This window comes from Sciurus carolinensis, chromosome 2, assembly GCF_902686445.1.
Source record: "Sciurus carolinensis chromosome 2, mSciCar1.2, whole genome shotgun sequence".
Classification (NCBI taxonomy): Eukaryota; Metazoa; Chordata; class Mammalia; order Rodentia; family Sciuridae; genus Sciurus; species Sciurus carolinensis.
The window spans coordinates 11,200,565-11,207,047 of NC_062214.1; positions in this window are offsets into that span (position 1 = coordinate 11,200,565).

Sequence of the window (6,483 nt, forward strand, 5' to 3'; positions counted from 1 at the left end):
CCCCGTCTTCAGGTCCTGGCAGTCTGGTGGGGAGACCCATCGCCTGGGTAAGTGACCCGGTCGTTGCAAGGGCTAGAGAGGACCCAGGGAGGAAGGCGTGGGGAGCGGCCGCTCGCAAACCACTGGGTACCCGAGATCGGAACCTTCCAGACAGATGCTAGAAGCTGAGGGAAGCTACCCGGCATTTTCCGGGACTGGGGAGGAGGTCGGGGTGCCAGGCGCCGTGGGGGACTCTGGGGAGAGGGACGACGGGGCTCAACACAGACCAGCAGGATCCCTCCCACCCTGGTGCATGCGCAGCAGAAGGGCTGCCCCATGGATTTCACGCTCAGGCAACAGAGACGTCGAGAGGCCAATCAGAGCGAGCGCAGCGCCAGGCCTGAGAGGCCCGGAGACGGACAGACAGCAGGACGTGGTGGGGACAGAAGCAGAGGCGGTCCTGAGGCATGGGGGGCGTCCCCGGGCAGGTGGCCATGAGCTGGGTCTGGATGCAGGGCGCCAGCCTTGGGAAGACAGGGGCCGAGCTCTCCAGGGAAACGCAGGGACCCTGCCCAGGCGCAGGGCCAGCGCCCCGGGTCTGGGGCCACTGGAGGCGAGGCCGTGGGCGGGCAACGCCTTCCTTTACATGGAAGCAGCTGGTTTCGTAGACGACTCCTTCCCTGGTCCCATGAAGACTTAACCCACTGGACAGGGCTGGGATCGCAGCTCGTGGAGATGCGGTCCAGACATGCAGCCCTGGCCACGGAGGGGGACAGTGGGAGGGACTGCACCTCCCAGGACCTCGTCAGATCTGTCTGAGAGGGACACGGCAGGGCGCCCATGTCCGCAGGTCCTTGGGATTGACAGGGTCTTCACAATGTGCTTCAGGTGAGAGCGGAACTGCGGCAGGAGAGACGGGTCCCTCGGCAGCGGCCACACCTCCACCTAAAAGAAACAGGCTCTGCTCAGGTGTTGGACACCCCGTGCTCAACCTCCAAATGGAAACAAGACCACGGCGAACACTGGTGTCAGGCACCCTGCCAGCCACTGGGCGAGTGGTGGCCATGTGACCTAGCACTGGCCAGTGAGGTGGTCAGGAAGCCCGTAGGGAGCTTCGGGAATGTGAGGCTTACTCCTCCTTCTCTGTCTTGCTTGGCATGTGAGAACCTGTCCGTGGCAGCCATCTTGTGGTCATGAGGACAAGAGACTTGGAGAAACCAACCAAGAACACCAAGACCTCCGACTGCTGCGTAGCGCCTGCCTCGCCTGCTTCTGGATCTCACATAAATGAGAGAATGAGTGGCATTGCAGTGGGACTCCACTTGGAGGCCGGACACCACGGGGGCTAGGGCCCTGGCACTGCTTGGGTTTAATCTCTGCAGAGCCGCGGGTGCCAGGGTGTTTCGGGCATCTCTGTGAGCCCCAGCTTCACCACGACCCCTGGTCACAGCTTACCAGAGGAAGGAGAGAGCTCAGTCGGCGACCAGGTGGGGACTCAGGGCGTGGACAGGTGGACGTCAGGCGATGGGGTGGGGACGCAGGGCATGGGCAGGTGGCCAGCAGCTGTCTGTCGCTGTGTAACGCGCAGTCCCGAAGGGTTGCTGCTTCTTTACTTCCTGAGACTGTGTGGGTCGTCAGGGGCTCACCGCCTGATGGACGCTCTTCTGCTGGACCCCCCGAGGCCCTCCGGGGCCGCACGCAGGTGTCGGGTGGGGCTGGAGCATCCTGGACGACGTGGCTCACAGGTCTGGCGTCCTGGTGGGGAGGCCGCCGGCGTGCTCCGCTGTGACGTGGGCGCCGCTGAGCTGCTCTCCTCTTGCATGAAACCCCAGGGCTCCGCGTGGCCTCCCCCAGCAGGGCAGCTGGGCTGCCCACACGGTGGACCAGAGCCCATCAAAGTCCAAAGCAGAAGCTGCTGGAGTTAAAGCCTTTGCCTCAGCTGGCCCCCTGCCACCACAGCCTCCTGGAGAAAGCAGGTGGCCAGGCCACACCCAGCGTCAGCACGGGGGACCGAGTGATGACCTGAACCCAGAGGCGAGTCCAATGCAGGGACTGGCTGCAGGGCCCGGAGCCTGGGAAGGCAAGGAGGAGTGGGTGTGGCGGTTGGAGGGACCCAGCCAGGGTCAGGGACAGGTTCTGGGTCCCCGATGACCCCCAGGTTCGAGGAGAGGAGAGGCCCCTCCCGACGTCCTCCAGAACCGTCCTTGCCCTCGGTCATCTCTGCCTCTCTCTAGAGACAGGTGACTGGCAGAGCCCACCTAGAACGCTTCCCCCAGCCCCACCTCAGAGGGGCCAGGAGCACGGCTGTTGCCTGTTTGGAGGCTCTGAGGCTGCCTCAGAAATGGAGGCCTCTGAAGTCTCTAAAACCACCTCTTACATCTTGAGGGTGCAGATCAGTTTGCCTAAAGCCGTTTGGTGCGCTTGCCACAGAATCTAAACACTTCCCACACCCACCTCGCTGCCTCCTCAGACCCTCCCTCCTGCCCAGGGCCTTTGGACTGACCAACCCGCCCCCACCCCAACTCCATAGTCTTGGGATGCCCTCCCACACTCTCCGGTGGCTTGCTGACTCCGATTTGTGACTGTCACTGTCTCAGGGACTTTGCCAGCTGAAGCCACTGTCCCCTGCTCCCTGTTATTGTTGCCGTCCCTGTTTGTGGCTTCCATTTGAATGTGAGCCCCGGAGGGCGGCTGGCCTTCCAGCATGCAGCGCCCCTGGGACCTAGCAGGTGCTCGGAATCCGGCTCCTGCAGAAGGGCCTCCTGAGTCCTGCAAACCTGCCCTGATCTGGAGACGGAGGCGTCGGGAGGGTTACGGAAGGGCTGGGGCAGCGACAGATGGCACCCTGAACAGTCTACCCCGGCTGGGGGGCATTGGAGGAGGGAGAAAGTGGACAGGGGCAGGTGAGGCGAGGGCGGGCGAGGGTGACGGGAGCAGGCAGGGGACGTGGGTCCAGAGGCCTGAGAGCTGGGCGCCGATGGACGTCGCCCTGGGGGAGTCGGTAATGAGCCCTTCATTGGTGGCTTTGATTTCCTCCTCTTGCTACTCGCTCCATCCCCATGGCTGCTTGGCGTTCCCTGGCTGGTCTTGGGCACAGAGGTGACTTCCCTCTCACTGCTGGAAGCTTACTACCCTCCCGCCGCGCTCCATCGGTCTGGCCACACACCCTGGAGGTCCATGGCTCTGACAACCTGGCCACAGAGAGGCTCCTCCGTGGGGACCCACGTGGTGCCCACATAGGCTGCCAGGGCCCGAGGACCTCGCCAGGGCTCAGCACGGAGCATCGCGGGGCCTCCCGCCAAATGTGGGGTGGTCCAGGAGGAGGGGCGGGCTGGTGGCCGGGAGGGAGCGAGTGGCCGGTACAGGCAGAGCTTGGGGTGCTGAGTCACGGACGGGCGGGTGACAGGTGGTGGCCGGCTGGGTGAGTGGGCAGAGTCGGGAGGCGGTGGGTGTGGACGCATGGTGGGCAGCTGGACGCGGGGTGAATGAGCGCATCGCCGGACACCAGGGAAGGCGGGTGGCGGAGGTCCTGGGCGGACCTGGGGACGGTGGACGCAGGAGAGCAGAGAGGCAGGCGGGATGGAGAGCTGAGTGGAGGCGGCCCAGGAGGTCAACGGCAGGGGGGAGGCCGGCCGGAGGCCGGGGCGCACCTGAGGCCGCTTGTTCACTTCCCAGGAGGTGGAGGCGGGAAAGCCAGGGCGCGAGAAAGACCTGGGCTGGCGGAGAAGCAGCAGGCTGGGGTCACTCAGATCAGGGAGAAAGCGCTGGAAAGAATCAGAGGGAGCCGCCTCTTCCTCTGGAGACAGCCGGCGTCCTCCCCTGAAGTGCCTCCTTCCTAAGCAAACCTGCCTCCAGCTTTGGGGGAAAGAAAGCCGCTGTGGTGGGGCCGGACCAAGCCTGCGGTGCCGCACCTGGCGCGCGGCAGGTGCTCCCCGGGCCGCGCCAGCCCTCCAGGTGTCCCTTGGCCTCTCCCTCTCCTGGGTGAGTCCTCGGTCCTGACAGGTGTGAAGTCCTTGGTCCCAGCGGCCTGTGAGGCAGCTGCCACCATCACCCCCTCCTCGAGCTCATGACCACCATTTTTGGCCACGACAGAAGAGGCAGAGGCCAGAGCCTGGAACCCCAGCTGGTGGAAACATGCCCGGGGCAGCCCGGCTTTGTCGAGCAAGGCCAGCCAAGGGCAGCCGTCCCGAGCGACAGCACCTGCAGCGTGATGTCCCTCCGGCCTTCGAGTACCCATCGCCTGCCCCTCATCGCCGTTCCTCCTGCCCGGGCATCTGTGTCGGGGGCTAACTGGCCTTGCTCTGTGGCCAGATGTGCCAGAGACCTGAGTAGGAAGCCCGGTGGCTCCCGAATGAATGACGGCTGGTGTCACGGGTCCAAGAGGAGAGGAAATCTGACCTCAGAAGGACGCACCTCTCGCCAGCGCTGTGGAGAAGAAGCCCCACTGCATTTACGTGGACAGACTGGGCCCTCCTGACCTCCCTTAGCCTGGAAGGAAAGCCCCACCCCTCTCAACGAACGTCTGCCCACCGGCCTGAGCAGACGGAGTTCGAGAGAGCACCAGCCTGGGCATCTGGAGACCCCATGTGGGAACCTAGTGTCCACTTGTGCTGGACACCAGGATGCTGTTCCCGCCACAAGCCTTTTAGCTTTCCCATCTTCGTACAAGAAGGGTGCACTTGAGACCTACCGGGCCTGGGTGTCCCTTCTCTGCAGGCTATTCTGAGTTGCATCACGTACGCATTCTACGCCTATGCGTTCTTCTCAAAGTGATGATGAATTTCTGGTCCTTGGAGAGGACTGTTACCGTTGAGCTCTTTCAGATACAGATGACAGAATGACAACTCCATCTGGGTTAAGTAAAGGGATATCTATTAGCTCACATAACTGGAAAACCGCCTTTAGGCATGGCTGGATCCAGGAACTGTCATTACATGGTCAGAACTCAATATTTTATTCTCATCTTTGCTTTCCCCTTTAATGACTTTATTTCCAGATAGCTCTTCCTCTTATGATGGCAGAAAATTATAAGAAATGAAGGGCATGTGTCTTCAAATAACTTAGTCTTTTCTGCCAGGTGCTATGGTGCATGTCTGAAATCCTAGCTACTCAGGAGGTTGAGGCAGGAGGATTGCAGGATCGAGGCCAGGATCTACAACTAAGCAGGAACTTGTCTCAAAAAATGAAAAATAAAAAATGGCTGGGGATACTGGATTCAATCCCCAGCATTGGTTAAAAACAAATAAATAAACAAATAAATGTCAAATAACTTGGAATTTTTTCATTCAGAGAATAAAAATTCTAAATCAAGCACAATGAAGAACCTAGGGAAACAGAGAGGCCAGACAACCTCTCTGGACTTGCCTGGCCTTTGCGCACAAGGAACTCAGACTCAAATAACAATGTAAATAAGAAGAGTGAGTTGAGTGGGAGACATTAGGGTGGGGTGCAGACTGCAGCCAACAGGAGAGCAGGTCCTGCCTTCGAGGGGCAGCTGTGACTCAAGGGCTGCCAGACGGGGGGACAACAAGAGTTGCGGTGCCACAAATGAACCCAACTCCGGGTTAATTGGAGCCTCTAATTTTTTTAGTTGTAGATGGACACAATACCTTTATTTTACTTATTTATTCATTGTTATATGGTGTGAGGATGGAACCCAGTGCCTCACACGTGCCAGGCATGAGCTCCACCACTGAGCCCCGCCCCAGCCCCCGGAGCCTCTGATTTTTCAAGAGAATCCAGAAGTCCACACTTCTATGCAAACTCCCCTAATGTTTATTGACGCAAATTAAAAAAAAATACTGTAGCAGCCAAACAGCACCCACCCTTATACCACCAGCTCGTGACGCCTGCTTTGGGCACAGGGCACTGTGCACAGGGCTGGGGACTGTGCCCGCACCAGCTGTTCCTTTAAAACAGAGAGAACAGGCCCCAGATTGTCTGACACAGACTGTGAATGACCTGGGTCTCGCCTGGGGCTGGGAGGAAGGGCAGCAGGGTGAAATTTCTTCGCCACTCTTCCTGTGCACCTTGGTCCCTCTCTCTGCGCTGGCCTGGACCTCCCTCAGAACTGCCCAGGGCCGACTCTGCCTCCGGCTCCCGGCTTCCACACGCCACCTCCTCCAGGCAGCCTTCCCTGACCACCCCAGCTGGCACTGCTGAGCTGGCTTTGTCACTGGCACCGCCTCTGCTTCATTTCCCTCGTCTCGCTGAGCAGTCTGCTTGCTTATTGACTGGCTTGTTGTCCAGCGTGCAGGGACCAACTGATCCACGCGTCCTCGGGGTCCAGGGTAATGTGTGGCACATAGTAGGTGCTCACTGTTGGTTGCTTGAGGTTTCCAGGCTGGGGTGGGGTGTCCGGGGCGCTGGGGGCTGCTCGGTGGCCTCCCTGGCCTCTGCCCAGTAGAGGCTAGCAGGACGACTCTTCTGCCCCCTGATTCCACTACCAAGGCCACCTGCGACACCGCCGCTCACCTCCTGGGTCAAACAAACAAACATCAGGAC